The sequence below is a fragment of the Oncorhynchus tshawytscha genome, linkage group LG10 (assembly GCF_018296145.1).
Source record: "Oncorhynchus tshawytscha isolate Ot180627B linkage group LG10, Otsh_v2.0, whole genome shotgun sequence".
NCBI classification, from domain to species: domain Eukaryota; kingdom Metazoa; phylum Chordata; class Actinopteri; order Salmoniformes; family Salmonidae; genus Oncorhynchus; species Oncorhynchus tshawytscha.
This window is the reverse complement of record NC_056438.1, coordinates 71,437,693-71,461,410: the sequence shown is the minus strand read 5'-3', so window position 1 is coordinate 71,461,410 and position 23,718 is coordinate 71,437,693. Positions and strand designations below refer to the sequence as shown.

The 23,718-nt window shown below is 41.9% G+C and overlaps 1 pseudogene; it reads left to right on the top strand.

The window, feature by feature from the left end:
• Positions 1-770: 770 nt before the first annotated feature.
• LOC121847652 lies at positions 771-4,996 on the top strand (annotated as a pseudogene).
• The last annotated feature ends 18,722 nt before the right edge of the window (positions 4,997-23,718 follow it).

Here is a 23,718-nt window from a genome sequence, read left to right as displayed (position 1 = left end):
ATACATAGAAATGTTGTGGGACTATAGTAGATGAAGAATCAATATTTTTTAGATTGAGTATTTATTGAGTCATTATGCTCGTATATTATTTATGTTTGTAAGAGTGAAAATGTGTTTGTATTATAAATTGTATTTGAATGTTTAAGGACTCTTGGAAGATTAGTCCAAATGGGGACTAAAAAGAGATCCAAATCAAATCAAGACATCAGTCAGGAAGTTAAAGCTTGGTCGGAAATGGGTCTTCCAAATGGACAATGAGCATACTTCCAAAGTTGTGGCAAAATGGCTTAAGGACAACAAAGTCAAGGTATTGGAGTGGCCATCACAAAGCCCTGACCTCAATCTTATAGAAAATTTGTGGGCAGAACTGAAAAAGTGTGTGCGAGCAAGGAGGCCAACAAACGTGACTTAGTTACACCAGCTCTGTTTGGAGGAATGGGCTAAAATTCACCCAACTTATTGTGGAAGGCTACCCGAAATGTTTGACCCAAGTTAAACAATTTAAAGGCAATGCTACCAAATACTAATTTAGTGTATGTCAACTTCTGACCCACTGGGTATGTGATGAAAGAAATAAAAGCTGAAATAAATAATTATCTCTACTATTATTCTGACATTTCACATTCTTAAAATAAAGTGGTGATCCTAACTGACCTAAGACAGGGAATTTTTACTTGGATTAAATGTCAGGAATTGTGAAAAACTGAGTTGAAATGTATTTGGCTAAGGTGTATGTAAACTTCTGACTTCAACTGTATGTGCCAACTTACATGGCTGGTGTCCAGGTGTCGCTGCCCCTTCAAGGCAAGACAAGCGGTAGGCTAGGGCTACAATATATATGAGGTGGAAGGCAAGAACCACTTTGTCCGTACCTTGCAGCAGTGTGATCAAGCATGCTTTACAGAACTTGATGGAGTTTTTAGAATAACCTTACGGTACTGTTTTGTTTTTACAGTTCGATGAAGTAGGATATTGGCACAGGCATGAAATTGTTTTACCAATTAAAGTCACGTGTCTTACATGAGCATCACCTGCACTGAATAGAAGTCAACATTGTTATGCAGGTCTCGCTGAAGACAATGTTTTTAATGTTTGTCGCAGTCCTCTGGAGAGACAAGTTTGATCCAGGTGAGTCCTCAAACAGTGTTCCATAGGACAGGCAGACAACAGTGCTCCATAGGACAGGCAGACAACAGTGCTCCATAGGACAGGCAGACAACAGTGCTCCATAGGACAGACAGACAACAGTGCTCCATAGGACAGACAGACAACAGTGCTCCATAGGACAAACAGACAACAGTGCTCCATAGGACAGGCAGACAACAGTGCTCCATAGGACAGGCAGACAACAGTGATAGGACAGGCAGACAACAGTGCTCCATAGGACAGGCAGACAACAGTGCTCCATAGGACAGGCAGACACACAGTGCTCCATAGGACAGGCAGACAACAGTGCTCCATAGGACAGGCAGACAACAGTGTTCCATAGGACAGACAGACAACAGTGCTCCATAGGACAAACAGACAACAGTGCTCCATAGGACAAACAGACAACAGTGCTCCATAGGACAAACAGACAACAGTGCTCTATAGGACAAACAGACAACAGTGCTCCATAGGACAAACGGACAACAGTGCTCTATAGGACAGACAGACAACAGTGCTCTATAGGACAGACAGACAACAGTGCTCTATAGGACAGACAGACAACACACCTTTTTAGCTCATTTAAGGTTCTTGTTCATTTAGATTCCCCCCATCCAGGAAATTGCTGTAGTTTTCATTTCCCAGTGTACTATTAGCTTTTTCCATTACAAGTTTTTAAACTAAATTAAGATTTAATGCACTAGATTTAACTATTGTCATCATTTACAATATAATCAGAAAACAACTTTGATGACATCAAATGGGACACCACTCACTTTGTCAATTCAATTTAACCTGAGTTCTTGAACAGTTTCAATCCACAATGGACATTAGTCACTTAATGACTGCAGACACCCATTATAATATCTAGACTGGATTGGACTGTGGAGACTTGGTAGATTTGAAGGGTTTGCAGATGTGGCCATCGGGCAGATCTGTCTATTTTAGGGCAGACATAACTGAGTGTGAAATAAGGTCAGGATCTACAACTTATGGATCATATTTAAACTTAATGTGTTACAGTATAACACTTAATTTCTTATCTTAATTTGTCATTGAGAATTTGGGACTAGAAAGTTCTAATTGCAATTGAGTTATTGACATAGCCTTGTTCTGTACTATATTCTCTACCTATATACAACTCTAAATACCCCAATTCATGTTAAGTTAAAAAGAATACAATATAACATTCCTGACACCATTTAAACCAATGAGGGTTTGGAACTTTAAAGCCAATGAACTCCTAATCATCTTTTTGTAGATAACCTTTATAGTCCCAACTTCTTGATATGACAAATCTTATCTTAATTGTTCATATCTTACCCTGATATCAACATAAGTTACTTTGACCGTCCCCGGTGCAGCTATGTATTTATTGCCTTTTATGTAATCAGTCCATACATAGTCTCTCCAGACGGCTTGCCTCCCACAATGTTACCAGCATACACAGTGTGCTGTGCTATGATAGTAGTGCAACCTAGACTCAGGGGTAGACGTAACATAGTAAATAAATATCCGGGACACTCAAATTAGTATGATATGCTACCTTATTCCTGCCCTCACCATAACTCCACCGCCACCATGGGGCACTGTGTTCACAATGTTGACATCAACAAACCACTCGCCCACACAACACCATACACGTGGTCTGCGGTTGTGAGGCTGGTTGGACGTACTTCCAAACTCTCTAAAACATTGTTTGAGGCGGCTTGTGGTAGAGAAATTAACATTCAATTCTCTGGCAACAGCTTTGGTGGACATTCCTGTAGTCAGCATGCCAATTGCACTCACCCTCAAAACTTGAGACATCTGTGGCATTGTGTTGTGTGACAAAACTGCACATTTTAGAGTGGCCTTTTATTGTCCCCAGCACAAGTTACACCTGTGTAATGATCATGCTGTTTAATACGCTTCTTGATATTCCACACCTATCAGGTGGATAGATTATCGTGGCAAAGGAAAAATGCTTACTATTAGGGATGTAAACAAATTTGTCCACAACATTTGATTTAAATAAGCTTTTTGTGTGTATGAAACATTTCTGGGATCTTTTATTTCAGCTCATGAAACATGGGACCAACAATATACATGTATTTCATCTCATGAAACAGGGGACCAACAATATACATGTATTTCATCTCATGAAACAGGGGACCAACAATATACATGTATTTCATCTCATGAAACAGGGGACCAACAATATACATGTATTTCATCTCATGAAACAGGGGACCAACAATATACATGTATTTCATCTCATGAAACAGGGGACCAACAATATACATGTATTTCATCTCATGAAACAGGGGACCAACAATATACATGTATTTCATCTCATGAAACATGGGAACAACACTTTACATGTATTTCAGCTCATGAAACATAGGACCAACACTTTACATGTATTTCAGCTCATGAAACAGGACCAACGCTTTACATGTTGCATTTATATTTTTATTCAGTATTTAATAGTATGTGATCATCATGATGACAATTAAGTATTTTACGCAAATTTGTGTTTAACCTTAAAACACCTCTATTTTATTTTAGTCTCAGTGATCATGTGATCTTCCTTCTCCGTCAGTAGTCTTTCTCACCCCACACAGCCTGACTGCCTGACTGCCTGTCTGTCCGTCTGTCCGTCTGTCCGTCTGTCCGTCTGTCCTTCCCCTCAGAGTCTGTTCGTTGTGCCAGGGTGCTGGTGACTGGGGCCAGCACAGGCATCGGAGAACAGGTGGCATACCACTATGCCAAGATGGGCGCCCAGGTCGTCATCACGGCCAGGAGGGAGTACGCCTTACAGAAGGTTTGAGGTTCTGTCTGTGTCGGTCTTTCTGTCTGTCTGTGTCAGTTTCTGTCTGTCTGTGTCAGTTTCTGTCTGTCTGTCTGTCTGTCTGTCTGTCTGTCTGTCTGTCTGTCTGTCTGTCTGTCTGTGTCTGTCTGTGTCAGTTTCTGTGTCTGTCTGTCTGTCTGTGTGTTTCTGTGTCTGTCTGTCTGTCGGTGTCTGTCTGTCTGTGTCAGTTTCTGTGTCTGTCTGTCTGTCTGTCTGTCTGTCTGTCTGTCTGTCTGTCTGTCTGTCTGTCTGTCTGTCTGTCTGTCTGTCTGTCTGTCTGTGTGTGTCAGTTTCTGTGTCTGTCTGTCTGTCTGTCTGTCTGTCTGTCTGTGTCAGTTTCTGTGTCTGTTTGTCTCTGTCTGTCTGTCTGTCTGTCTGTCTGTCTGTCTGTCTGTCTCTGTCTGTCTGTCTGTCTGTCTGTCTGTCTGTCTGTCTGTCTGTCTGTCTGTCTGTCTGTCTGTCTGTCTGTCTGTCTGCCTGTCTGACTATGAACTTCTATCCTTTCTACTGTCTCATGATGACCAGATAGATATTGACAGCCTCTGTACCAGTGTGTCATTGCTCCCTCTGTCCTGTAGGTGGCAGCGAACTGCACAAGCCTGGGGGCTCAGAAGGCTCTTTATGTGACAGGGGAAATGTCCCAGTCCTCAGACCCAGAGAGAGTGGTGAGGATGTTCTAAATCACATTGGATCCACCCCATTCGCCATGTGGAAAGGAGATGGGGATCACATCAGGGAACTGATGCAGGTACACTTTTGTTTTCTTCTTCTTCATATTAGGCTATACTTCAAGTCTTGTGTCTGGCCATGCGAGACAAGGTCATTCTTTGAGTGTAGTTTTGAATGTGTTGTCTTCCAAAGTTGAATTTCCTCAGCTATGTGAACATGGCTTCAGCAGCTTTACCAGTACTGGAGCAGAGTGCAGGGTCTATGATCGTAGTGTCATCTCTGTTGGGTGAGTACACATCACACAGCCTTATACAATACACATTTACACAGATAGTATTATACCAATAGTCATATAGATAGTCGTATATAGATTGTCTTATACAGATATAGTCTTATACAGATACAGTATTATACATATAGTCTTATACAGATATAGTATTATACAGATACAGTCTTATACAGATACAGTCTTATACAGATATAGTATTATACATATAGTCTTATACAGATACAGTCTTATACAGATATAGTATTATACATATAGTCTTATACAGACAGTCTTATACAGATACAGTCTTATACAGATATAGTATTATACTTATAGTCTTATACAGATACAGTCTTATACAGATACAGTCTTATACAGATATAGTATTATACAGATACAGTCTTATACAGATACAGTCTTATACAGATATAGTATTATACATATAGTCTTATACAGATATAGTCTTATACATATAGTCTTATACAGATATAGTCTTATACAGATACAGTCTTATACAGATATAGTATTATACATATAGTCTTATACAGTCTTATACAGATATAGTATTATACAAATACAGTATTATACAGATACAGTCTTATACAGATAATATTATACAAATACAGTCTTATACAGTTGCAGTCGTATACATATAGTCTTATACAGATACAGTCTTCTACAGATAGTCTTACACATATAGTCTTATACAGATGCAACTGCACTAGTAATCCTAGAGAATAAGAGAATAAAATGTAAAATCCTGTTCTTCTCAGTCTGAAGTACTCAGACAAGCACTGTGGATACTGTGTGAACTCACCACCTTTCTCTCACCTCTCTCCTCTACAGGTAAGATAGGAGATTTGTATTCTACAACTCTCCTCTCTTCTGAATAGATTCATGACATCAAGACTGGTTGTGCTTGTGATGTTGAATGACTGGTCACTTAAGAGAAACAACATGAATGAGTTGTATTGAGTGATTATGTAATGGTATATATTTCAGTAACTGCTGCATTTATAGTAGGTCTTAGTTAGTGTGTAATGGGGTGTTAATGTGTAATGGGGTGTTAAGGTAAAACATTACAGTAGGTATCATGTAGGTCTTAGTTAAAGTGTAATGGGGAGTTAAGGTAAAACATTACAGTAGGTATCATGTAGGTCTTAGTTAATGTGTAATGGGGAGTTAAGGTAAAACATTACAGTAGGTATCATGTAGGTCTTAGTTAAAGTGTAATGGGGAGTTAAGGTAAAACATTACAGTAGGTATCATGTAGGTCTTAGTTTGCAATGGGGAGTTGCAATAGGTATCATGGGAGTTGTTTAAGGTAAAACATTACAGTAGGTATCATGTAGGTCTTAGTTAATGTGTAATGGGGAGTTAAGGTAAAACATTACAGTAGGTATCATGTAGATCTTAGTTAAAGTGTAATGGGGAGTTAAGGTAAAACATTACAGTAGGTATCATGTAGGTCTTAGTTAAAGTGCAATGGGGAGTTAAGGTAAAACATTACAGTAGGTATCATGTAGGTCTTAGTTGTTTAAGGTAAAACATTACAGTAGGTATCATGTAGATCTTAGTTAATGTGTAATGGGGAGTTAAGGTAAAACATTACAGTAGGTATCATGTAGGTCTTAGTTAATGTGTAATGGGGAGTTAAGGTAAAACATTACAGTAGGTATCATGTAGGTCTTAGTTGTTTAAAGTAGGTATCATGGGGTCTTAGTTGTTTAAAACATTACAGTAGGTATCATGTAGGTCTTAGTTGTTTAAGGTAAAACATTACAGTAGGTATCATGTAGATCTTAGTTAAAGTGTAATGGGGAGTTAAGGTAAAACATTACAGTAGGTATCATGTAGGTCTTAGTTGTTTAAGGTAAAACATTACAGTAGGTATCATGTAGGTCTTAGTTGTTTAAGGTAAAACATTACAGTAGGTATCATGTAGGTCTTAGTTAAAGTGTAATGGGGAGTTAAGGTAAAACATTACAGTAGGTATCATGTAGGTCTTAGTTAAAGTGTAATGGGGGGGAGTTAGGTCTTAGGTAAAACATTACAGTAGGTATCATGTAGGTCTTAGTTGTTTAAGGTAAAACATTACAGTAGGTATCATGTAGGTCTTAGTTAAAGTGTAATGGGGAGTTAAGGTAAAACATTACAGTAGGTATCATGTAGATCTTAGTTAAAGTGTAATGGGGAGTTAAGGTAAAACATTACAGTAGGTATCATGTACAGTGCCTTGCAAAAGTATTCGGCCCCCTTGAACTTTGCGACCTTTTGCCACATTTCAGGCTTCAAACATAAAGATATAAAACTGTATTTTTTGTGAAGAATCAACAACAAGTGGGACACAATCATGAAGTGGAACGACATTTATTGGATATTTCAAACTTTTTTAACAAATCAAAAACTGAAAAATTGGGCGTGCAAAATTATTCAGCCCCTTTACTTTCAGTGCAGCAAACTCTCTCCAGAAGTTCAGTGAGGATCTCCGAATGATCCAATGTTGACCTAAATGACTAATGATGATAAATACAATCCACCTGTGTGTAATCAAGTCTCCATATAAATGCACCTGCACTGTGATAGTCTCAGAGGTCCGTTAAAAGCGCAGAGAGCATCATGAAGAACAAGGAACACACCAGGCATGTCCGAGATACTGTTGTGAAGAAGTTTAAAGCCGGATTTGGATACAAAAAGATTTCCCAAGCTTTAAACATCCCAAGGAGCACTGTGCAAGCGATAATATTGAAATGGAAGGAGTATCAGACCACTGCAAATCTACCAAGACCTGGCCGTCCCTCTAAACTTTCAGCTCATACAAGGAGAAGACTGATCAGAGATGCAGCCAAGAGGCCCATGATCACTCTGGATGAACTGCAGAGATCTACAGCTGAGGTGGGAGACTCTGTCCATAGGACAACAATGAGTCGTATATTGCACAAATATGGCCTTTATGGAAGAGTGGCAAGAAGAAAGCCATTTCTTAAAGATATCCATAAAAAGTGTCGTTTAAAGTTTGCCACAAGCCACCTGGGAGACACACCAAACATGTGGAAGGAGGTGCTCTGGTCAGATCAAACCAAAATTGAACTTTTTGGCAACAATGCAAAACGTTATGTTTGGCGTAAAAGCAACACAGCTCATCACCCTGAACACACCATCCCCACTGTCAAACATGGTGGTGGCAGCATCATGGTTTGGGCCTGCTTTTCTTCAGCAGGGACAGGGAAGATGGTTAAAATTGATGGGAAGATGGATGGAGCCAAATACAGGACCATTCTGGAAGAAAACCTGATGGAGTCTGCAAAAGACCTGAGACTGGGACGGAGATTTGTCTTCCAACAAGACAATGATCCAAAACATAAAGCAAAATCTACAATGGAATGGTTCAAAAATAAACATATCTAGGTGTTAGAATGGCCAATTCAAAGTCCAGACCTGAATCCAATCGAGAATCTGTGGAAAGAACTGAAAACTGCTGTTCACAAATGCTCTCCATCCAACCTCACTGAGCTCGAGCTGTTTTGCAAGGAGGAATGGGAAAAAATGTCAGTCTCTCGATGTGCAAAACTGATAGAGACATACCCCAAGCGACTTACAGCTGTAATCGCAGCAAAAGGTGGCGCTACAAAGTATTAACTTAAGGGGGCTGAATAATTTTGCACGCCCAATTTTTCAGTTTTTGATTTGTTAAAAAAGTTTGAAATATCCAATAAATGTCGTTCCACTTCATGATTGTGTCCCACTTGTTGTTGATTCTTCACAAAAAAATACCGTTTTATATCTTTATGTTTGAAGCCTGAAATGTGGCAAAAGGTCGCAAAGTTCAAGGGGGCCGAATACTTTCGCAAGGCACTGTAGGTCTTAGTTAATGTGTAATGGGGAGTTAAGGTAAAACATTACAGTAGGTATCATGTAGGTCTTAGTTAAAGTATAATGGGGAGTTAAGGTAAAACATTACAGTAGGTATCATGTAGGTCTTAGTTAATGTGTAATGGGGAGTTAAGGTAAAACATTACAGTAGGTATCATGTAGGTCTTAGTTAAAGTGTAATGGGGAGTTAAGGTAAAACATTACAGTAGGTATCATGTAGGTCTTAGTTGTTTAAGGTAAAACATTACAGTAGGTATCATGTAGATCTTAGTTAAAGTGTAATGGGGAGTTAAGGTAAAGGTGAGGACCAAGGTGCAGCGTGGTATGTGTCCCTATTTATTAAAATTAACACGGAAATAACAAAAATACCAAAGAGAAACGACCGAAAACAGTACTGGCTGGTGCAGACACACAACAGAAAACAGAAAATAATCACCCACAAAACACAATAGAAAACAGGCTCCCTAAATATGGTTCTCAATCAGGGACAACAATTGACAGCTGCCTCTGATTGAGAACCATACCAGGCCAAACACAGAAATAGAAAATCATAGAAAAACTAACATAGACAACCCCCCCAACTCACGCCCTGACCATACTAAAACAAAAACATAACAAAAGAACTAAGGTCAGAATGTGACAAACAACAAAAAAATCCAGAAAAACGCATGTGAAAAATGTTATAAATTGATTTGCATTTTAATAAGGGAAATAAGTATTTGACCCCTCTGCAAAACATGACTTAGTGCTTGGTGGCAAAATCATTGTTGGCAATCACAGAGGTCTTTACATTGTTCTATGCCAGCTCCAGAGGATATACCAACATGGCCTACCCAGCCAACGATGCTGCCCTCCACATCATCAAGGCCGGGGCCACACACCAGAAGGAGTCATTTTACCCTGGATACATCTACTTCGCCTGCTTGTGCAGAGACTGGTTCCCCTTCTTCAGAGACATCATCACCCAGAACTCCTACACATACTGAAGGAGCCACCATACCCCTAGTTAAGGAAGCACCTAAGCCTACAGGAACATGTGTGTCCTCAGGCCAAGAATAGCAAAGCACCCTTTACTGGCTCAGCTGCCTTACCAACCTTTGAGTAAACAAATGAACAACAGATTTTCAACACGGTTATAGGGAAGGGCATTCAACATGTACGGACGGCACTTACACAAATTACTGATGATTGGATGAGATATATTTAAAATAAAAAGATTGTGGGAGCTGTTTTGTTAGACTTCAGTGCAGCTTTTGACATTATTGATCATAATCTACTGCTTTACATCACCTGCTATATTGTGGATGGAAAGTTACCCGTCTAACAGAACACAGAGGGTGTTCTTCAATGGAAGCCTCTCCAACATAATCAAGGTAGAGTCAGGCATTTCCCAGGGCAGCTGTCTAGACCCCTTTACTGTTTTCAATCTTTACTAATGACCTGCCACTGGCTCTGAGTAAAGCCAGGGTGTCTATGTTTGCTGATGACTCCACACATCAGCTTCCACAGCAAGTGAAATCACTGCAACACTTAACTAAGCTGCAGTCAGGTTCAGAATGGGTGTCAAGAAAGAAGTTAGTCCCAAATATTAAAAGCATTGTATTTGGGACAAATCATTCACTAAACCTTAATCCTCAACTAAATATTGTAATGAATAATGTGAAAATTGAGGAAGTTGAGGACATAACCCTGGATTGTAAACGGTCCTGGTCAAAACATACTGATGCAACAGTAGCTACGATGGGGAGAGGTGTGTCCATATTAAAGTGCTGCTCTTCCTTCTTAACAATGCTATCAACATTTGATTTGATTTGATTTGAACAAGGCAGGTCCTACAGGCCCTAGTTTTGTGGCACCTAGACTACTCTCCAGTCGTGTGGTCAGGTACCACAAAGAACGACTTAGGAAAATTACAATTGGCTCAGAACAGGGCAGCATGGCTGGCCCTTAAATGTACACGGGGAGCTATGTGGTATATGTGGTAGTATAGTAGTGGCCTGAGGGCACACACTTCATGTATTGTGAAATGTCATGTTTTTTCAATTGTATATAACTGCCTTCATTTTGCTGGACTCCAGCAAGAGTAGCTGCTGCAGTATCTAATGGGGATCCATAATAAATACAAATATATAGTACACAGAGTAGGCGGGGTTAGGTTAGGGAACAGTTGTTCAGGATAAGATAGTAGGGTGTTACCCCTACTATCTGTTCACTGTATAGTAGGGTGTTCACCCACTCCGGCACAGATTGGGTGAACACGCGCTTGGTGTTGATGACATTTCACTTCCTTATTGTATAAAATACATTTTACCAAGACAAATGTTATTCTGTTCTGTGTCTCTAAAAAATGCTAATTTAACCATTCTCCTATTTGTTTAAAATGTAGTGGTATATTTGATATACAGTGGTAAATATGAAAATAAAAGCTTCCAAATTAAACGAACACCCCTACAAGTCATTGTTTAAACGATTATTATATATGTGGCAGTGCTGTCCACTCAGTAGCCCTGAATTTCCAAATGGAAACACATTTTTTTGTTGTATTTTGTTTTATGCTTTCCACAAACCAAAGCTCTAACCGTAACCCTTTGCGTTGTTTCTGTTCAAACCCTGTAACTACACAGACTGAACCCTGTAACTACACGGACTGAACCCTGTAACTACACGGACTGAACCCTGTAACAATGCGTAATTAATGGGTCAAAATTTGACGTTCATCCACATTACGTCAAATCCTGACTTGAAACTATGAGATCAAGTTGCGGCTTTGGCCTCAGTTGATCTCCTTGCGTAGATTTTCCTTTGCCATTTGTTCAAGTATGAGTAGCTGCAGCTCAATATGGCAACCAAAGGATGCGCAAGGAGTTGTGTTGAAAGGAAAGTAGTGGGAGTGTGGAAAGGAGTGGGTGTGTCGAAATGAAAATATTGAGAGTGTGGAAAGGAGTGGGTGTGTCGAAAGGAAAATATTGAGAGTGTGGAAAGGAGTGGGAGTGTGGAAAGGAGTGGGTGTGTTGATAGCGCTCCGCTATAGACCCCTTTCTGTGTTTGCAAACATTGCTGCACGAGGGCTATGGGCTCAAGTTTGTAAGCAGAACAGAACACAAAAAAAGCTTATATTTACACTTTTCTTATGAGTGCATTTCACTCTACTTTTAGATAATAATTGGATTTTAAGGCTCATACGAATGTTCTCCTTAATATAATGTTTGTGTCATTATTGCAAATCAACTGCAGTGTACTTGTTGCATTGTACCAGTAAAATGGCTCTTCGGCTAGCTTTTGCTACAGCCTATGCTAATGAGCGTTAGCATTTTAGCTAACAACTGCTGCATCCAAAATAGTTATTTTGCAAAGATCACAACCAAATATAATGTTAACGACTGTTCAAGCAAGAATCAAAACATCATTGTAAGAACCCCAAAAATCATGTATAAGAACCCCAAAAAGTGATTTTGTTTAGATGTAATAAAAATGTACATCTAGGCTCCATTGAATGGGCGAAGATGGCGATGGCTTTCTTACTGCAGCCAAGAGAAGTGACATCTGTATGTTACGTCAGTGTGTTGTGTACTAGAAAGGGGTCTATAGGTTAGACCGTTTTTGATTTAGCTGTTTATCTTTCTTTGTTTCTTCAGTTTTTATATTCTATCAGGATAAGTCATATTTCTATCAGGATAAGGTAAGACCCAGATGCAGACCGTATCGAAGTAACAATATTTATTACAGCAACAGGGGCAAAGGTACAGGACGGCAGGTAGCCTAAGGGTCAGGTCATGGAAAAGGTTGGTAATCCAGAGACAGGGCAAAGGTACTGGACGGCAAGCAGGCTCAGGGTCAGGGGCAGGCAGAGTGGTCAGGCAGGCGGGCTTAGGGTCAGGACAGGCAAAGTGGTCAGGCGGGCGGGCTCAGGGTCAGGACAAGCAAGGGTCAAAACCAGGAGGACGAATAAAGAGAGACTGGGGAAAAGCAGGAGCTGATACAAAAAACTGCTTGACTTGACAAACAGGAGACAAAGGGCTGTGAGACATGGGTTTAACAAGGGACACATGAAAGGTGGGGTGTATACGAAGGGCATGGGGCAACAGAAGACGAACAGCAGAGGGACCGGGGGGAGAGTTGGCGGGATTCCACCCGGAGGGGCAGATCCCGGGTGGATAGCCCGGGGAGCCGGGGTCTGATGGTGATCCACTTGTTGTCGATACCTGGAGGTGGTCTTGAGGAGGGCCGATCAGGCTCTCCTCCAGGTACGACGACAGTGGTGGACAAACATCTGGGCAGAAGGTACGCCGACCTCTTCCTCCTGCTCAGGGAAGAGAGGGGGCTGATAACCCAGGGAACATTCAAATGGCGATAGGCCCATGGCAGAGCAAGGAAGGGAGTTGTGTGTGAATTCCACCCACACAAGCTGCTGGCTCCAGGTGGTGGGGTTGGTGGAGACCAGGCAGCACAGATTTGTCTCAAGGTCCTGGTTGGCTTGCTCCGAATGGCCATTGGACTGGGGGTGGAACCCAGAGGACAGGCTGGCCGACGACCCAATGAGGGTGCAGAACGCCTTCCAAAACTGGAACGAGAACTGAGGACCCCGGTCGGAGACCATGTCCATGCGCAGTCCATGATCCGGAAGACGTGCTGATGAGCTGGGCCATCACCATGGGCGAGGCTAGTTTGGGGAGAGGAATGAAGTGGGCAGCCTTGGAAAACCGGTCGACCACAGTCAGGATGGCAGTGTTGCCCTCAGACTGGGGGAGACCCGTGATGAAATCCAGGGATGTGTGGGACCAGGGACAGTGAGGGACAGGCAGAGTTTGCAGAAGGCCAGCCGGAGCTTTGTCCGAGGAGTCTTGTTCTGAGCATACTCTGTGCAAGCGGCGATGAATGCGTAGACGTCAGGGACCATAGTGGGCCACCAAAAGTGTCATCACACAAATGCCAGGGTCCGGCGGGACCCCGGGTGGCAGGCTAGTCTGGAGGAGTGGGCCCACTCCAGGACCGCGTCAAGCACAAACATCCGGTTATTGGGACCCTACCCTGGGAATGCTGTGCCTCCCGGACCTGTTTCCCTATACCCCAGCTGAGTGCCGTTGCCAGGGACGAGGTGGGAAGGATGGTTTTGGGCTCCAGGGTAATAGCCGTGGGGCTATAATGGCTTGACATTCTTGGATCCTGGCCGATATGAGAGGGAGAAGTTGAACTGTGTGAACAGCAGGGCTCATCTAGCTTGCCTGGAGTTGAGGCGATTGGCAGTGCGGAGATACTCCAGATGTTAGTGGTCGGTCCATACGATGAACGGATGTTCTGCCCCTTCCAGCCAGTGCCTCCATTCCTCCAACGCCATCTTCACTGCGAGAAGCTCACGAATTCCCACATCGTAGTTTTTCTCCGTGGCGTTCCACCACGAACTGACGGGAAGGGTCAGGATGAACTAGGATGGGAGTAGTGGTGAAGCGATGTATAAGAAGTATGCTTGGGGTCATTGACCATTTGCGACCAAGCTTTAAGACTGATGTCTTGAGATGTTGCTTCAATATATCCACATAGGCCATCTATTTTGTGAAGTGCCCCAGTCCCTTCTGCAGCAAAGCACCCCCACAACATGATGCTGCCACCCCTGTGCTTCACGGTTGGAATGGTGTGCTTCTGCACTACCAAGTTTCAAACTGCCTCTGGAAGCAATGTCAGCACAAGAACTGTTAGTCGGGAGCTTCATGAAATGGGTTTCCAAGGCTGAGCAAGCATTGGCTGGAGTGGTGTAAAGCTCGCCGCTGTTTGACTCTGAAGCAGTGGAATGATGAATCATGCTTCACCATCTGGCAGTCCAACGGACGAATCTTGGTTTGGTGGATGCCAGAACGTTACTTGCCACTATGCATAGTGCCAACTGTAAATTTTGTGGGAGAAGGAATAATGATCTGGGGCTGTTTTTCATAGTTCGGGCTAGGCCCTTTAATTCCAGTGAAGGAAAATCTTAACTCTACAGTATACAATGACACTCTAGACTATTCTGTGCTTCACTACACTCACAATAACATCTGCTAACCATGTGTATGTGACCAATAATTGGTACGCCGACTGAGAGCCAGGCCTAATCACTCAACATCAGTCCCTGATCTCACTAATGCTCTTGTGGCTGAATGGAAGCAAGTCCCCGCAGCAATGTTCCAACATCTAGTGGAAAGCCTTCCCAGAAGAGTGGAGGCTCTTATAGCAGCAAATGGGGGACCAACTCCATATTAATAATTCCAATGATTTTGGAATGAAATGTTCGACAAGCAGGCGTCCACATACTATTTGTCATGTAGTTTATCATGGATGGTCAGTCCTTGCATCCATAGCTCTATCTATGTATTTGAGAGTGATTACATTTCTCCAGCCCCATCCATCAGCTTGTTACCGAAACAGTGGTGGGGACAACACTTTGTTTATATTTCAACTGCGGATTGGCCCTTTAAGTGAACCCCCGTAGGTCTATGGCATTAACCACTTACCACTGTTCCCACACAGGAAGCCGAACTCCACCTATGGTTGGATGTTGTATCTTTGTGGTGCTTATCCTGTGATCAAAATGCTTTCCATTGTAATGGTGGTGAGGATGGTGAATGCTTTCCATTGTAATGGCGGTGGGGATGGTTAATGCTTTCCATTGTAATGAGGTGGGGATGGTTAATGCTTTCCATTTTAATGGCGGTGGGGATGGTTAATGCTTTCCATTGTAATGGCGGTGGGGATGGTTAATGCTTTCCATTGTAATGAGGTGGGGATGGTTAATGCTTTCCATTGTAATGGCGGTGGGGATGGTTAATGCTTTCCATTGTAATGAGGTGGGGATGGTTAATGCTTTCCATTGTAATGGCGGTGGGGATGGTTAATGCTTTCCATTGTAATGAGGTGGGGATGGTTAATGCTTTCCATTGTAATGGAGTGGGAGTGGTGAATGCTTTCCATTGTAATGAGGTGGGGATGGTTAATGCTTTCCATTGTAATGAGGTGGGGATGGTTAATGCTTTCCATTGTAATGAGGTGGGGATGGTTAATGCTTTCCATTGTAATGGCGGTGGGGATGGTTAATGCTTTCCATTGTACTGAGGTGGGGATGGTTAATGCTTTCCATTGTAATGAGGTGGGGATGGTTAATGCTTTCCATTGTGGTGGCGGTGGGGATGGTGAATGCTTTCCATTGTAATGAGGTGGGGATGGTTAATGCTTTCCATTGTAATGAGGTGGGGATGGTGAATGCTTTCCATTGTAATGAGGTGGGGATGGTGAATGCTTTCCATTGTAATGAGGTGGGGATGGTTAATGCTTTCCATTGTGGTGGCGGTGGGGATGGTGAATGCTTTCCATTGTAATGAGGTGGGGATGGTTAATGCTTTCCATTGTAGTGAGGTGGGGATGGTTAATGCTTTCCATTGTAATGAGGTTGGGATGGTTAATGCTTTCCATTGTCGTGGCGGTGGGGATGGTGAATGCTTTCCATTGTAATGAGGTGGGGATGGTTAATGCTTTCCATTGTAATGAGGTGGGGATGGTTAATGCTTTCCATTGTAATGGAGTGGGAGGGGTTGAATGCTCCTTATCCACTAGCAATGTGCAGCACCCATTTTGACTAATCAGACTTACCTGGTCAGAGGATGTGGGTGGTTATATGGGAAGCATTCGTTCTCAGGCTGTATTGATTGACAATATTGGCTATATCTCATTATGGGTGGTCACAAGTGTGCAATTGATGGCTGCTTTAATGGTACATTTTGAGAAAATGGGCATTGATTTCAGATTGGCCCACCTTAATTTAAGCCCCCTCCAGGTTGTATGCGCAGGGGCATGAAAGGCTTTGTGTTCTAGCCACGGGTTCTTCTAACCCACCGGTCCTTTTGATACTCAAACACATATTTGAACCCAGGCCTGGTGTTACGACATGCTGGAAAGCATGTCATTTGAATTATTCCAGTTCAGCAATGGACCATTTTCAAAATGTCCTCTTTTACGTCCACATTTGACATCCTTTGATGTCAGATAAAGCAATTCTAGAAGTGTTTTTATCTGAGGTGTAGTCATAGAGCCATACACTGTGGGCTTTCTGTACTTTGAACTGTAAGTTTGCCCTAGTTCAAATATATCAGGTTAAAACGCTAATCTCAAAAGATTACCAGGGGGAAATGGCTGCCTCTCCCTTTGAGCAGCATGCCTGGACAACTGATCAAAGCATGTGTATTCACGAGATTCCACATGTCTGATGTATTTCCTGATTGTTTGGATGTGACCATTTCTACCCGTTTTGTATTTTTATCAATGTTCCAGTGTTTAATTAACTTCCATTACACCACAAAGCCACACACTCACACAGTGTTTGTATACTCACCTACACACACCTACACATAGGCTCAAACACACACACACACACACACACCTTCCCACTCACACGACTGATGTTACTGGACTCTATTATCGTTGCACAATCTATTGCACAATTCCCGCCACATATTGTAAATATCAGTCTTAATTTAATTTGCATTATATTTTATAACATATTCTTTCTAAATTACTACTCTATTTTATCCCATTGAGTTTTCATTTCGTTGTTTTATTACCTGTTTCTTTTGTTGTTGCACTGTCAAGAGGTGAACCTACAAGTCAGCATTTCATTTCACTGAGTACTCTGTGTATATCATGTGCATATGACCAATAAAAAAAACTGGGACTTGAACTTGTAGTATGCGGCAGACTGTAGGCCAGTGCCCTGTGCTGAGGGGCAGACTGGGACTTGTTGTTATTCTCATTGCTCAGCATCACAACAAAATCACTAGTCTTCCACACAGCACTAGGATCAGTTGTCTCTCTCTCTCTCCATCCATCCGTCTGGTGTTCTGGATCCCTTGCTTCAGCTGAAATAAAATATTAAGAAAGACATGATAGCACAGAGCTATCCCATTCCACTTGACATTTCACATATGCACCCACCTAACATTTTTATTCCCGCTCTGCACATCTATACAGTATGCACTCAACATGTAAATACCACACTCTACTACTCATACTTATTGGGAGCTGTAGTTGGAACTCTAGTGGAAGATATGAAAAGTGACACAGGGTGTAGAGGTGAGAGGTTTATTTGGCACTGTCCTTTTCTCATCCCTGGGGGTCTCTCTCTCTCAAGCCTGTTGACATTCCGTTCTGCCTTTGTTCTAATGCCAACCTTTCAGCCCTTCTCAAAGAGGCAGACGAGATGATAGGAGGAGAGGGGGAAGAGGAGGAGGACAGCAGTATGAGGGGAGATGGGGGAGGGGAACATAGCACTCATAGTAAACCCTAGTTGCTAAAGCACTGCTACTGCATGGAGTGCCTTCTTTTCTCGTCAAATTCCAATATTAAAGAAATAGAGCTGGACTTAATAATGGGGTTTGCCTGAGCTACATACTGTAGATAGTTGTGAAAACGGTTCTACATTGTCATAGTGTTCATATTGTAAACAGTAAATGTTGGCAACCATGGTTTGTAGAGTGGCTGGCTGATCACAGGCAGAGAAAGCTCGCTCTCAGGGAAACAGATCATTTAGAGGAAATGTGTCATTATATGTGGAAAAGTCAATTCCTCTTTTGAGTAGGCCTTTCTTTCCAAGTCATGCCTTTCCTTCATTTTCTGTTGACAGTAACATTTTTTTTTTTAAATGACACTCAAATGTAAAATTATATATGAACATCTCAATGGCTCTTTTTGACATGGATTTCATGAAGCTTTCCCCTTGAAAGTAACTGGGGATTTCAATGAAGAAAACCAGGCCAGATGAATGAAAGGTGTTGTGGAGGAACTAGCAGTCTACTAATGACGTCATTACATGGTCTGATCTTGTTGCTAACAGGACCAACAAACAAATTGAAAATCTAGTAGCGAATATTTTTATTTTTATAAACGATATTTGTTGTTGATTGTCGAATAGACACTGTGGACGTGGGAGCTGTCCAGTGGCTCAGTGCTGAATGACGCCCTATCCCCAGCATCAGACTCGCCTTCCCTTACACCGGCCCCGGAAACCACATGTTACACGAAAGTTTTCCATCTAATGCTGATTAAAAAACCCTAGATATTCGACGTAAATGAAGACAAACTACGTAAATAGGCTACTGAAAGTTAACCGATACACAACATTTTGATATTTGTTCGACAAAAAAAAACAGCAACGGGATGGGAATATTTTTCTCGGGGCTCAAGCTATATGCTGGCAGACGAGCGAGAGAATGACATTGCATTTCAGAATAATTGCTGTAAATATGGAGTCCACTCTTAATTTGTCAATGATACGAACAAATATACTTCTCACACTGACCGTTTTCTTCTTTCGGGCACGTCCTGGATCCCTTCAACCATAATTGTGTGAACAACACAATATATTGTCTGTACAATTCTCTCTACAATGGCAACGTCTTTTCAACAAGTTAACATATACATTTTTTTACCTGTCTAACGTGTGAAAGTGAAATAGAGGACGTCTGACTTACCATCATAAAGCCTACGGATCAACAGGTGACTCCTTGGTACCGTTTCTATTGGGCTGTGTGCTCGTCTTGTCGCCCCGCTTTCTCTCTTTCCGGCTGCCGTTGAACACACGTCAATCTCAGCTGTAAACCCTCCCCATCTGCGTTTCACGTAATGGTTATTAGGATGTTACTAGGTAGCTCAGCGAGAGATGAAATTATGTCCGTTTATACATTGTCCAAACACCAGAAAGGGGGCTGGATCGATGTAGATCACGTCTACAGGAAAAAAACAATTGAGATTCGATGTTTTTTTTATATATATATATATATATATTTGAAAATCAGGGGTGCGGCCCCAACAAATTATGACCTGAAATTACAAATAAAAACCAATGGAGTGAAATATAAATAATCTAAAAGGCAAATAGGCTTACACACACATTATATCATGTATAACATTTATTATAGATGAAAAAGGGCTTTATGAAATAGATTTGATTGATTGATTGATTGATTGATTGATCATATAAGGCTGTTCTTGTAAGCATTAAATCCTCTATCTTGAGAAAAAGTGAAATTCATGAGCCAATGTTCTGCAAATTGCCCCAGAAAATGGCCACAGTGTATGGTCACTTTACAGACAGTTAAGAGGCAGTACACCAACAGGATGAATGATCATATGAATGTGTGCATACTGTACTTTTCTACCTGGAATTACCTGAACAAATAAAGAAAATAGGAAATAATATGCAAATAGATCGCAAGGGTGCACTCTTCAAATAGATTGGCAAACGTTCAATAACCACCGAAGGTTATGTGTGACTCATTATTGTGGATGCTGCTCATCTCACTCATCTCTCAGATAAACATATTTGGAAAACCCAAGTGCTTCTATTTTCCATTTCAATGCTCATTTTAACCCCCCCCCACCCCTTATACCACACAAATAACTAATTACTAAAAAGGTTGAAGCCATCTCATAGCCAGTGTGTTGTAGACTAAAATCTAAAATGTGAGTATGTTCCCATCTGAGGACCTCGAAGGATGTTTTTGGTGCACCACTGCCCTTCCTATGAATAAACTCCATTACGCAGGAGCATTGTGTGTAAAGGTCGCTGTTAATTGTGAAGAGTCCCGCTCGCGCCTCAATAGCCATGCAAACTCAAAAACATGTACAAATACAAATGTGAGGTACAAAATGGGTGCAGTTTAAAATCACATATCTCTGACTGTATCACTTGAACACCCTGTTTCTCAATATAGCATATTGGGCGTGAGTCTGTAAGGACTAAGGATGCTATGTAGTGTCAAATCAAATCAAACTTTATTTGTCACATGCGCCGAATACAACAGGTGTAGACCTTACCGTGAAATGCTTATTCAAGCCCTTAACCAACAGTGCAGTTCAAGAAAGAGTTAAGAAAATATTTACAGAGTCAATGCGCGGGGGTACAGGTTAGTAGAGGTAATTTGTACATGTAGGTTGGGGTGAAGTGACTATGCATAGATAATAAATAGTGAGTAGCAGCAGTGTAAAAAACAAATGGAGGGGGGGATCAATGTAAATAGTCCGGTGACCATTTGATTAATTGTTCAGAAGTCTTATGGCTTGGGGGTAGCAGCTGTTAAGGAGCCTTTTGGTCCTAGACTTGGCGCTCCGGTACTGCTTGCCGTGCGGTAGCATAGAGAACAGTCTATTTCTTGGGTGACTGGAGTCTGACATTTTTTGTGGCTTTCCTCTGACACCACCTATTATATAGGTCCTGGATGGCAGGAAGCTTGTCCCCAGTGATGTACTGGGCCATACGCACTACCCTCTGTAGCGCCTTATGGTCAGATGCCGAGCAGTTGCCGTACCAGGCGGTGATGCAACCGGTCAGGATGCTCTCGATTGTGCAGCTGTAGAACTTTTTGAGGATCTGAGGACCCATGCGAAATCTTTTCAGTCTCCTGAGGGGGAAAAGGCATTGTCGTGCCCTCTTCACGACTGTCTTGGCGTGTTTGGGCCATGATAGTTAGTTGGTGATGTGGTCACCAAGGAACTTGAAACTCTCGATCCGCTACAGCCCTGTCGATGTTAATGGGAGCCTGTTCGGTCTACCTTTTCCTGTAGTCCATGATCAAATCAAATCAAATCAAATCAAATTTTATTTGTCACATACACATGGTTAGCAGATGTTAATGCGAGTGTAGCGAAATGCTTGTGCTTCTAGTTCCGACAATGCAGTAATAACGAACAAGTAATCTAACTAACAATTCAAAAAAAAAAACTACTGTCTTATACACAGTGTAAGGGGATAAAGAATATGTACATAAGGATATATGAATGAGTGATGGTACAGAGCAGCATAGGCAAGATACGGTAGATGATATCGAGTACAGTATATACATATGAGATGAGTATGTAAACCAAGTGGCATAGTTAAAGTGGCTAGTGATACATGTATTACATAAGGATGCAGTCGATGATATAGAGTACAGTATCTACGTATGCATATGAGATGAATAATGTAGGGTAAGTAACATTATATAAGGTAGCATTGTTTAAAGTGGCTAGTGATATATTTACATCATTTCCCATCAATTCCCATTATTAAAGTGGCTGGAGTAGAGTCAGTGTCATTGACAGTGTGTTGGCAGTAGCCACTCAATGTTAGTGGTGGCTGTTTAACAGTCTGATGGCCTTGAGATAGAAGCTGTTTTTCAGTCTCTCGGTCCCAGCTTTGATGCACCTGTACTGACCTCGCCTTCTGGATGACAGCGGGGTGAACAGGCAGTGGCTCGGGTGGTTGATGTCCTTGATGATCTTTATGGCCTTCCTGTAGCATCGGGTGGTGTAGGTGTCCTGGAGGGCAGGTAGTTTGCCCCCGGTGATGCGTTGTGCAGACCTCACTACCCTCTGGAGAGCCTTACGGTTGAGGGCGGTGCAGTTGCCATACCAGGCGGTGATACAGCCCGCCAGGATGCTCTCGATCAGCTGGTTAGAGAGGCATACAATCCTATAAGGACACAGCCTATTGAATGACCAAACTAATGTTTAACAGCAAATAGGGTATGCAAAGTATTATGGCCTAGAAATAGGATAAAGCATCAAGTCACGTATCCTTACAATGTTTTATTGAAAACCAACACAAGATATAGCCTATGTCTTTCTGGGTAGCCAACACAAAGCCACACTCCTTTAGCCATGTTTATACCTGGTTCTAAAATGTAGCCTTTGTCCTGATCTTGTCCAAATTCTGATTGTGCCCGCATGTTTAGATAATTGTAGATGATTAAAAGACGCATTGTGATCTGATTGTGATCAGATCTGTTAATTGTAAACAGACAAGATCGAGACAAGATCAGGAAGAAGGACGCATGTGAACAGCAGGTATAACAGAGTCTTTGATAGCCCAGCAGTATGGTGGTGATTAGCACTACAGCTGGGTTCAATATGGATCCTAAAGACCTCTCTCTCTCTGGGCTGTCTCCTGATAGACTCATCGGGAGGAAGGATTATGCATATGAAGACATCTCCCTTTATTCTCCAGCCTGCTCTCATTGCTTAATTTAATGGTAAAGCAACTAAGCTGCAGTGGGTGCAGTAACGCTTTGCATACCCTGTTGTATGCCTACATCACAATACATCTGTGTAATTTGCATTGGATTATGATTGGGTTCTACAGTAGGCAGCAGACACAATCCATTATCTGTCTGACAAACACACCGCTTTGATCCTTCATTGTTTTTCTGTTTGTGTCTGTGGTCCAAGAGTCTCCAGTAGCTTCCAATTGTCTATCTGGTCCAAAAAACAACAACCTGTCTGCTAATCTCTCTGTGTTTGCAGATCTGAATGGACTGGATAGGTGTAAGCAATGGTGGACCAGTCACTGTATTGCTTAAACCAGTTGTGTTCCTTCAGATTAGTAAGCAAGCAACCAGGTTAGATAAAGGGATAGAGCTTGGTAAAGGTTGTTTTCAGAATGAGCCTCCATCCCCTCTACCTCACCATGAACAGTGAAGGGTAAAGAGGCACCTTATTGGCCTCACCTTTCAGTTCAATGGTCATGAAGAAAAGGAGACAAGTAAAGGAAGCAATTCAATACTATTAGGATGCAGCTGTCCTATGGGCCCAAATGGAACATTACCCGTTCCTGACCCTATGTTGTGTTGGCAGGTCTCTAAGGACAATATTGTGGGACATTTTTGTAGCCATTTGTGGTACTAAATGAAGCAGAAGCACCATATTTCTCCCACTTCCCCAGTCGTTTCACACCTGTGAACACTGAAGGGGTGGGAGCTAGCGAACTAGCTCTGAAGGGCTCTGGACAGCCACAGTGTTTGCAGGCTTTTGTCATTGCACACTTACCCAATCAGAATATTCCACAACCTGGACTCCGGCGTAGACGTAACATAGTAAAAGTACATCCCAGACACTCCAAGTAGTATCATATGTTTTGTTTTGTTAGGTATGTATT